Below are 12317 nucleotides of genomic sequence, written 5' to 3' on the forward strand. Positions count from 1 at the left end.
GCGATCGCACTATGTAATAGTTTTTGAGTGGATGTCAATCAGTCAACCTCATTTCATTGACACTTTATTCTGTGTGTGCAGGACAGTCAGAACATCAGCCAGAGGTGTCAACAATCTCTCTCTTTAAAGAGAGAGAGAGAGAGAGAAAAAAAGTCTTCCATCCCCATATCTTTCTTATCGCTCCATCTCAGGGGTCCCCCAGTCACTGTACGGAGTGCATCAAGCACTCCTCCCTCCATCTCTCTCCCTCCCTCCCTCCCTCCCTCTCTTTCTCCCTTCATATCCCCCCCCCCTGTCTCCATAGCTGTCAGCTGAGATGGCTCTGCTCACACCTAACAATCAATACTGTTATTATTAATAAATCATAGACCGCGGCAGTCTGAGGGGGAAATGAACCCCCCCCCCCCACCCCACCCACCCACACTCCAGAGACAGCATAGGAGATCCATCATTATTCCGCTAAAGGTACCTGTGCACAAGATAATCCATAATAGGGGAGGTGTGTGTGTGTGGGTGTGTGTGTGTGTGTGTGTGTGTGTGTGTGTGTGTGTGTGTGTGTGTGTGTGTGTGCATGCGTGCGTGCGTGTGTGTGTGTCAATGTGCGTGACGCATGAAGGCCTCTCATCCTCTCGCTGTCCTTGTCATCTCTGTCCACCGATCCTTTGCCTTTCTTTACGGTTTGTTTATTTCTCCCCACTGTACGCTTGTGTGTCTGTCTGTGTGTGAACTGATACCAGCGGGGTAACGGTGTGTAAGTTATCACAGTAGTAATTCTCGTGGTCGATGCCTCTATATTAAGACCTTGTTATTAGTGACACGCCCGCCCCCCACACTCTAAACCTAAACCTCCCAAGTATCGTCCGGTACTACTGAGTAGTATAGCGATCCGATCCGGTTGCTTTACTGAACAGTGTAAACTTGAGAGACCATTCGTTTTCAGGTCACTGGACAAAAATAATATTGAGATATGTGATTGTTTTTTTTTTCATTAGACACATGTTTCTATGTGTCAGAAAGGCAGAAAATCAAGTGGCTTTGCTTTGATTTCTGACAGGTTACACAAGGCTTTTGGTATATAAGGTTGTAGTATTGGGTAAACTCCTGATACCTCATGTTAGCCTGGTTTACCCTTTGTTAGCCTGATATGATATCTGATACCCTATGTTAACCTGTTGTACCCTACGTTAGCCTGGTATCTGATACCCTATGTTAGCCTGGTATACCCTATGTTAGCCTGGTATACCCTACGTTAGCCTGGTATCTGATACCCTACGTTAGCTTGGTATACACTATGTTAGCCTGGTATACCCTATGTTAGCCTGGTATACCCTATGTTAGCCTGGTATCTGATACCCTACGTTAGCCTGGTATCTGATACCCTACGTTAGCCTGGTATCTGATACCCTACGTTAGCCTGGTATCTGATACCCTATGTTAGCTTGGTATACACTACGTTAGCCTGGTATCTGATACCCTATGTTAGCCTGGTATACACTACGTTAGCCTGGTATCTGATACCCTATGTAAGCCTGGTATACACTATGTTAGCCTGGTATACCCGATGTTAGTCTGGTATAATCTGATACCCTATGTTAGCCTGGTATCTGATACCCTATATTAGCCTGGTATCTGATACCCTATGTTAGCCTGGTATACCCTATGTTAGCCTGGTATCTGATACCCTATGTTAGCCTGGTATCTGATACCCTATGTTAGCCTGGTATACCCGATGTTAGCCTGGTATCTGATACCCGATGTTAGCCTGGTATCTGATACCCGATGTTAGCCTGGTATACACTATGTTAGCCTGGTATACCCTATGTTAGCCTGGTATCTGATACCCGATGTTAGCCTGGTATACACTATGTTAGCCTGGTATCTGATACCCGATGTTAGCCTGGTATACCCGATGTTAGCCTGGTATACCCGATGTTAGCCTGGTATCTGATACCCGATGTTAGCCTGGTATCTGATACCCTATGTTAGCCTGGTATCTGATACCCTATGTTAGCCTGGTATACCCTATGTTAGCCTGGTATACACTATGTTAGCCTGGTATACCCTATGTTAGCCTGGTATACCCAGGATATAGTATCGGTATTGATTGATGCCTTTATCCTTCACCCCCCTCCCCCTTCTGCAGTCTTCATCAATCCCTGCCCGAATCATTCTTTCTCACTCTCCTCTCCTCCTGCTGGCGTGGAGGAAGGGCAGAACAGTAGCCATGCGAGGCTGATCCCCAACTGCCTGGTTGGCATATAGATGACCCACTTCTGGGCTTCACCAGTCAGAGCTCGTCTTGCAGAAACACACTGCTTTTTCCCTTTATTACATCCCCAGTGGCTGTAACAAACACACACATAAATATATACACAAACACACACACACACACACACACACACACACACACACACACACACACACACACACACACACACACACACACACACACACACACACACACACACACACAAGCATACATATTATACACACACATACATATACACACACAAACATACACACACACACACAAATATACACACACAAACATACATACATAGACATACACTTACATATACACAAACACACATACACAAACACACACATACATAAACATAACCATACATATAGACAGACACACACATACATATAGATCAACACACATACATATACACAAACACATAAATAAATAAATAAATATATACACAAACACACATACATACTATACTCAGACATACACACACGCATTTAAACACATACATATATATGTACAAACACACATATACACAAACACACGTATACACAAACATGTAAATATTACACATAAATATATACACAATTTACAGTACACAAACACACAGCGCTCTGTTCAGCTAAATACTACCATAATTGAGATGATGCTTGGTCAATAGTTAATCTGTGGGCGGAACCCAGCTGAAATCTGTCAGACGCAGAGAGGAGGGGGGGAGGAGTGACTCAATTTGGCATCAGGATTTTTTTATCTCCTTATCGCATCATCAACAACAAAACATCAACATTGGCGTCGGTGGCAAAGCTCCGACTTAGACTATTGAAGCGAAAACCGGTGGAGAGTTTCTCTTCTACTAAGCCTTGGTCCCAAAAGCTATTTCTAAGCTGTTACCGTTTGGGCTGCATATTCAACAAGGTGTTTGTATATGTCTGCAGTGCGCAGGACAGATATGCTGTGGGATAAACAACACATAAATGAAGAGCAATCACACCCTCTTCTCTTTGACAGATCAGCTCGCTTGAGGCTCGACACACAGAACCACGCAGATGAATTTGGAAACGATTTCAACCGACGATAACCCAGTTGAACCGTAGCTCTCGTATCAAAACGGATACAGTGTTGCTGCTGCTGTTGCTTCTGCTGCGAGCCAAATTGCTCCCTTGACATTATAATTACATTTCAGGCCCAGATAATAGCCCAATCGGACGTATCCATTTGGCCGGGCTTGTGTGTAAATGAGATAGCCTCTCGTCTGGGCCCCCGATGAGATGAGGAGGAAGAGGAGCGAGGCAGGCGTGGAGAACTGTCATCATAATGCTGTAGAATCCCAACGCGCCGCCCCCCGCCCTAGATGGACCATATACCGTGCTGCCCCGCACTGGGGCTTAGTGGACTGATATATGAGAGGTCAGCGAGGTCAAATGACGAAGGTCAGGGCCGAAGTGTAGGCGTGTGTGTGTAATGGTGTTAGATGGTAAAATTGGATTGGGGAAAAAGGGTGATTGGGTGACAGCGAATTTAATCCACAAAGCCATTAAAGCTGTCTTGACAAGTACCTCAAAGTGAGGGGCGACTCCTCTTCTGCTGAAGCTTAAGTTGGATTTCACCCACAAAGTTATTTCAATCTGCGGCTTGTTTTGAAGCCGGCGCCGCAAAGCCGCGAAATCCCATTCTGGACTCAACCGTGACACGCTTGTTGTAGTTTCCGTAGCCATTACATGGTTATTCTTATGGCCCGGGAGGTCTCGTGTCCCGACGGCTCATAGATCGCATCATGTTCTGTCGTCATGTGCAGAACCCCAACCTTGACACTGTGCAACGTAATAAACCTTGACACATGTGGAATGGCCCTCACTCACCCTCTGTGTGTGTGTGTGTGTGTGTGTGCATTGTGTCGTATGAGACAATCTCATTACATGGCACGAGTAGAGTTTCATTGATCGGGTGCTGGTTTTTTGAGCCATGCCCCCCCCCCCTCTCGCTCTCTCTCTCTCTCTCTCTCTCTCTCTCTCTCTCTCTCTCTCTCTCTCTCTCTCTCTCTCTCTCTCTCTCTCTCTCTCTCTCTCTCTCTCTCTCTCTCTCTCTCTTTCTCAACACACACTCACACACACACACAAAGCCCCAGTGCAGGAGAGGTTATGTCCTTGTCATAAGACAGGGGCGGAGGTGGCCCCAGGCAGGGAGGAGGAGTGTGTGTGTGGGGGGGGGGGTGGTGGTATCTGATCGCTGCAGTGACATTGGAGGGGAGTGTGAACTGCATTTATCAGCACAGCACGTGGCCCGTTGAACTTCACGCATACTTCCGCACATGGTTTTATACATTCAAAGAGACGCGCATGGATACATTTCATGTCTGATCAAAGGGGTTATGAAAAGGGACCATGAATCGCTTCTCTCTCTCTCTCTCTCTCTCTCTCTCTCTCTCTCTCTCTCTCTCTCTCTCTCATGTATATCATGTATATCATTATGCTGAAGAAGCCTCCAAAAGTGCTTTGTGAGCACTTTTATTGTGCTGTCTAAAACATGCCTGTATGTATGAAAAAATCTTGTTTGGAGTATGTGTGGAATATTAGTGCCAAAATCGCACAAAGCCAGAGGTAGGCTATATGGTGGGATGCAGTAATGAATTGTGCAAGATAAAAGATTTAAATAAAAATGTTAAATAAAGGTTTTTTGGCACTTAGCCCCCACCATAATTTTCAAAAATCCTAAACCTCCTTTGTGTTTCCAGAGCTGCACATACACACACAGCCTAGACCCTTCCTTCCCTTCTCTTCAAGCCTTGTGCCAATTAAACAAAAGCTTCTTCTCCTAAACCCACAAAAATGTTCTTCTGAGGGCTGCTACTTTTTCTATGGATCTCCATGTAGTCCTTTAAAAACGGCCCGAGAGAACTCAATAGACCAGCAGTAAAGGTTTGTCCCTTTATCTGAACCGATAACAAACAGAAAAGTTCACACTCAGGACAGCCCCCTTTCATTTCCGAGCCTTTACTATTGGTTCTATCCCACGTAAAGTGAAAGAGCTGATTGGATGTCCTATGTCCATCCATCCTGCTGTTTTTTCCTGATTTCAGAATTGTACTTCCTTCTTGTAGTCTAAATGCATTGCTAAGTGTAGCAGATGGGACAATATGGGCCACCGTGTATTTTCTCATGTCTTTTGGTTTGTTTGTCACATCTGGACATGTTCTTTAATATATTTTACGGCACTGAAATAAAGAAAATACAGTATGTGTTTTATTTTACTTATTTTCTTTTATTTTTTGCTTTTGACGTTGACACCAATACTTGAAAATGGATTAGTACTGGCAAATATTTAAAACTGTGAAAATGCACAATGTTTGGGGGGGGGGGGGGGGGGGGGGGGGTACTGGGAAAAAAAATAGGTATTTTTCATGAGCAAATAAAAGAAAATGTGCAAAAGTTATCTGTTGCCTGTTCACCTTTCCTTTCCTGGTGTGAAGATGGAGATGCTGCATTAAGAAAACAGGGTGCCTCCATTATCACAGAACTCACTTTCAATTCACTGTCTCTCATTTCAACATAGACTACTTTTCAAGTTTACAAAAGGTTAATTAGCTGAACAATGTATTAAGATAGTATATTGTGTACTATATTTCACTGTTAATCTTGATTTTGCTTTGCTTGTCCTCCTTGTGGCCTTTTATAATTGGTTGCCAGTGTTGACTAATGGCTTAATTTGCTATTACCCGACTTGAATACCATACCTGTTTTTTCTGGCTATTTGTAGTATTATACTTCCTTCCTTAAAACCTCAACGTTCGCAGGCGGGCCGTCGAACGTCGCAGCACATTTGCCCCACGCTGTGTTATTGTCCATGAACCAACACACCGGTTGAAAGCTAAAATGACTGACACCCTACTTGGCCTATTACGTGCTTCCAATTTCGGGTTATAAGACCAAACAGCCAACGAGCGTCAGTTTAGAAAAAGTGACCACCTCCGGTTTCGCCTCCCAGTGACCGGACCCATACATAGATATATATCACTAGATGACTCACCCGCACTGCTGGCCAACGGAGACCGAAATAACATGCATGTCTATGGTGTACTATTGAAATAACCATAGCTTGCTCAGTTTTCAACCGTTTGGTTTGTTAAAAACGTCAGAGATGTGATTATCATACTGCATACTTATAATGGACTTTCATAAAAAATAAAAATAATAATAATAACCTCCCAAGCAAGAATCATAGCCACGTTAATGTTTGTAATAAACCAAACCTTTTGTAAATCCGTCAAGATTTCAGCGAGTTAAGAGTTTTGTTTGTGCAGATCACTCACCTTAAAGCAGTAGTCCACTCAAGCAAGATGGCCACCGGTGAACTACGCGGGAGACTCCGCCTTGAGCCATCAAGTGTTTTTATATATATATATCTATGACCGGACCAGTCACACCTCTGACGGTGAAAATGATTGACCGTTTTTGTAGCCAATGAAATTCTGGAAATGACGATATATGACGTGAGGGATATTTCCGTGGATATATATGTCCTTTTCTCTGGCGAAAGAAGAATACTCGAGAAGTCTCTCCTGCACATGTGAATGCATTGGTGCCAATGGCCATTTCGGATAAACGTACCGATATAATACCATTAGAAAAACATGTGTAAAACACAACTTGTCTGTGGTATTGTTTTCTTTTTTTTTATCCACTTTTTCTCCCATTTTTTCTATTTTTCTCCAATCCCAATTTTTCATATCGTCCAATTCAACCCTCCCCTGTCTCGAACACTGTTTCTTGCCTCCCACAAGCCGGCTGCAATGTGGACTAAGTCATACATAGCACGAGTCCCCTCCGGTACTCGAGGTAACAGCCGTCGCATCTTTTCACCTGCGCGGCTCGATCTTTCAGCGTCGGGGGTCTGGGCTTTGGAGGGGCCCCGCCCCCGTCGCTTCTTGATTCTACTGCGCAGGCGCACCAACCGACCTGTAGGAGTCGCTGTCCACAATGCCCGATCCCCACCCTTCAGTTTCCCTCCCCGTAATACGGCCAATGTGTATTACTGTGGACGACCAGCTAAACTGAAAGCAATGTGGAGAGCGGGGATCGAACAGGAGGCATCCTGTTCGAGCTCAGTCTCCAGCATTCGTTGCGAGCGCCTTGCCCACTGCGCCACGTAGCCGCCCTTGTCTGTGGTATTGTTATACACTTTGGACCTGTACTAGATAAGACTTCAGGCTATGGATCCATTGTGTTTTCCAGCTCATACCTCTCAGCTGGAACTCTTTTGCAGGCATCTGTTTGCAAAATAATTCAGACGTACTGTAAGTAAGTAAGTAAAAAAAGAACGAACCTTTATTTCAGTGTTTTCAAACCTCTGTAACTCTATTACAGTAGCACTCAGAGTGATTATTGTGGAGGACAATTCAGAATGTTTCCTTTCAAAATAGGCCAGCCTTGTGCTGCATCTGCTACAAAAGGTTCCAGAATAGTGACCAATTTACTTTCAGAATGCAATCGACAGCCGTTTTATGCCAAATTTGCCCGACTGTTAAATGTCCAATTACAACCGCATGTCCCTAATTCATCTATACACACTGTTGTAGTCGAGTGTGTCTCTCAAGGACGTTTGGACGCTTTGTGTTGATTAAAACCAGGGGAATAAGAGTGGATAGATGCCCACTGAACCAGGAGCTAGAAATTGACTCTTAAGTGCTGAGTTGAGGGGAAAAAAGGCTCTGAGAAAAGCCTGCACACGCATATCAGGACCTCCGAGACTGAGAATAACAGTTGAATGGTCCCACATACAATGGTGTGCATTAATACTGACCGCATTGCACTGCAAGGTGTAAACCTAACCTTGCTGGGAAGAAGAGAAGGCTTGAGAAAGCAAATATATCGAGAGAGAGAGAGAGAGAGAGAGAGAGAGAGAGAGAGAGAGAGAGAGAGAGAAAGGGGGGGGGATTGGGGACAGATCAAATTATAATGACCTGACTCATTATCACACACTGCAAAATGCCCCCTGCTCCAGGGAAGCGATAGATGTGATGTAGGTCTATACACATCAACTGGGTGGCACCGACACATCAACTGGGTGGCACCGACACATCAACTGGGTGGCACCGACACATCAACTGGGTGGCACCGGCAGCAGTGTGTGCGTCTATGCCGGTTTGTGCAGAGAATTGAGAGAGAGAGAGGGCTTTATATTTGCAACGCAAACTCCCGCTGCCACCCAGTCACCTCGTACGAACCCAGAGGCTTGGCGCCGGTGCCAACTGTGCGTGTGTGTGTGTTGGCCTGAACTCCCCATTAACACCTACGCCTGTGCTCAAGTGCTTCCTGTAAACACGCCACACAGCTGCATAGACCAAACACGTCCGGTATTTTGAGCTCAGGGGAATGAATGTTGATTAGAGCCTATAGCTACATCCACCGTCCTAATGTATGTCAAGGCTCTAATCAACATTCATTAAGTGTATCCCCCCCACGCTCTCTTCCCCCCCCCACAAGCTCCATGTGACGCGGAAGTGCAGTGTGGTCTATGCAAAGTGAGCAGTGTTCACACTTTTGGACATATCCGTGTGACGACACTCGTAGATATGAATCAACGCGCCCGCTCTACTGTCATCGTCGTCGTCTCGATTTAAATTTTCAATTCTTGCTTTTGGATTGCGGGGGGGGGGGGGGGGCAGAGACAGAGAGGCAATTTGTCTCCGTGGGTGATGTTGTTTTGTGACAGGGGATGGAAAAAGCGGCTCCTTCAGAGTGACACGGCGTGGTCCATCTAGGACTGAGAGTACTGTATGTGTATATGAGAGAGAGAGAGAGAGAGAGAGAGAGAGAGAGAGAGAGAGAGAGAGAGAGAGAGAGAGAGAGAGAGAGAGAGAGAGAGATTTCGATTTGGTCCGAAAATGGCTCCTCTGAGACGCTGACGAAGTACCAAAGGACAATCAAACACAATCACAGCCACAATCACAACGCAGCTTCATCTTCAGCAGGTTCTCCGCTGCTGCTGTGTGGATTCTGATGGAAAATGCTCCTCTCTGCCAATATTTCTTTTTTGAGCATTTTACTACTCTGCAATGAAAAAGAAAGTTGGATGTACAATATATACTGCCACTGTTAACGGCTGCCATCCCACCCCAAAGTCCACACATTTTTCTTTACCCTCTTCCATCAAATCTATATAGTAGTCACAATGGAGCGAATGTACCGACTACAGGCTTACAGACATGGTAGTAAGCTACTGAAGGAGTGAGAACAACCTACTTTTGTACCCACTTCTTTATGAGCTCTTGCTTTCGTTCTGTCTTAGTAGCTACCGCTGTGTATATCATCACCACTGGCCTCCCGTCTCAACGTCTGCAAGTAGAGACTTGAGGAGTGAACCTTGACCCTCCGTATTTCAGAGGCTTCAGTTTTAACACTACAATGGAGCAGTGTTGTAGTACTCCAGTCCCAGTCCTGAACTGATTTTCAGGACTCGTGACTCGACTTGAACACTGATGACTCGGACTTGGACTTGGACTCGAGTATTGACTGCATTTGGACTCGGAAGGTGCAGACGAGGACTCAGACTTTGATATATACAGTTGTTTATTATATACTTTTTTGTAATAGGCCATAATCATTTGGCATAAGATATTGATGGCTAGTGCATTTGTTTGGCTATTGTGTCACAAAGTAAATGAACTCCCTTTGAAATGGTGACCGCTGTGTCATTTATGTTTAATGTAGACCTTTTTTTATTTGTATGTCAGCTCTTTGACTGCCAGAGTGGAGTGGACTCAACCTTGATGACTTGGACTCGGACTAGGGTAATGGGGACTCAACTCGGACATGGACTCGCACTGGGACTCGAGACTCGACTCTGACTCGACATTTAGTGACTCGACTACAACACTGGAGTGGAGACACTATCACATGAAACTAGACAACCTAAGGAATCCATCGGTACCAACCATGTTATGTTATCTTGCCGGCAAGGGGCTAAATAATGCTCTGAAGTTATAGGCTAAAGCGAGGGAAAAACTGCCAAGGCCATTTTCAAAGGGGTCCCTTGACCTCTTACTTCTAGATATCTGAATGAAAATGGGTTCTATGGGTAGCTACGAGTCTCCCTTTTTACATACTGTACATGCCCACTTTATGCTAATTCCATGCAGTTATTTGCCTGCAGTACAAAGCGACAGTGGCTCAGGAGGTAGAGCAGTCGTCTGGCAATCCGGAGGTTCCCAGTTAGATTCCCGCTCCTCCCGGGCAGCGTGTCGATGTGTCCTTGAGCAAGACACTTAACCCCTAATTGCTCCCGATGAGCAGGTTGGCACCTTGCATGGTTGCTTCCGCCGTCGGTGTGTGAATGTGTGAGTGAATGTGTGAGTGAATGGGTAAAATGTGAGTAACAAATTGTAAAGCACTTTGGATAAAAGCGCTATATAAAAAAGCAGCCATTTATAAAAAAGCAGCCACTTAGCCTAGTGTTAAAAAATTGTGTATTTGACCATTTGTACATAGTAGACAGTAAACAGTCTTAAAAAATTGCATAAACCGGGTATGACTGGATATTTGAGACTCTTGTGGAACCAATGAGACTAATTGTATTCCTGTGTGATGATGTTAGTCCCCATAGTAGCCATTTCAATGTAGTGAGACCATCTTTTGAAACTTGACCTATTGTGACCTCTAGGATTGGATGGGGGCAACAGTGGCTCAGGAGGTAGAGTGGTTGTCTGATAATGGGAAGGTTGCTGGTTCGATTCCGGCTCCTCCCGGGCAGCGTGTCGACGTGTCCTTGAGCAAGACACATAACACCTTGCATGGTTGCCTCCGCTGTCTATATGTGAATGTCTGAGTGAATGGGTGAATGTGAGGCATTGTAAAGCGCTTTGGAAAAAAGTGCTATATAAATGCAGTCCATTTACCATTTGACCATTTAGGATAATCACAGCCTCATGAAACCTTATAAGCACAAATTAGAGACCTGGGGCATTCAGAGAATGTATGGCTCTCATAGATTTCATAGGTATTGACCATAAGGGAAGGTTTCCGAACAATTTTCAGAACAGAAGTGCTCACTATCCAATCCAATCAAGGTTTTTAATTAGTGCTGTCAGGCGATTAAAATAATGAATCTAATTAATTACAGGATTTGTAATTAATTAATCGCATTTTAATCGCATAACCATTTTAGGCCTGATATTTTATATTCTATAATCATATTTCAAATAGCATGTGTCCGGATGGCAGAATTCAGTACTGTATCTACAAAACCTTCTGTTTAATCATCTTCCCTTTATTCATTTGCTTAGATTTTTCAGGTCTGGTCAATTTTAGCATGGTGTTATTCACACAAAAAAAAGAAAAAAGAATTGAATTGATATTCTCATTTGGTTCGTTACAATTTACTCAAGCCTAGTAACAGACACAGTATTTCTGACACTGGGAATACATTAGCTGAGATCCATAGATGTCCCTAGAATCATACCAAGAACATGCAAATAGCCATTAAAAAAAAAAGTTTGTTCTACGTGCTTATGGAATTAATGAGGTTAAAAATATATATATATAATAATCATTTTAAATGTTTTTTTTATTCTTTTATTCATTTTGAGTTAATTTTCATAACGCGATCATTTGCTGTGTAATTAATTAATATAATTAACGTGATAAACTGACAGCCCTATTTTTAATACAAAATTGCAACATGTTCCTCAAGTCTGTCTTGGTGTCTTAATATGGTATTCTGCTTGGATTTCTATCAATTCTCGAGTGGTCAAAAACGGCACGGTTTCGCACCAAATCTGTGTAACAAACAGTATATCAACCCAGAAATTGCTGCAACAACGTATGAGACATAATTGAGAATGGATCATAATGTTCTAAGCCCTTATACACTCAAGACACCTAACCAAAACAATGTTTATTACAGATGTATTACTTATAAAAGCTTGACACACAGTGCTGAGCTGCATCTCAAATTAGCCTTCAGGTTCCCAGGTTTGAGATGATGCCTTCTATCTACTGTTAGCCTGCAATCTGCCCCTAAAAATCCCCTGTCCCCCAAGGGTCCTAGTGTGGCGTTGGATGCATGTGGTGTC

The sequence above is a fragment of the Notolepis coatsorum genome (genome assembly GCF_963971535.1).
Source record: "Notolepis coatsorum genome assembly, chromosome: 11".
Classification (NCBI taxonomy): domain Eukaryota; kingdom Metazoa; phylum Chordata; class Actinopteri; order Aulopiformes; family Paralepididae; genus Notolepis; species Notolepis coatsorum.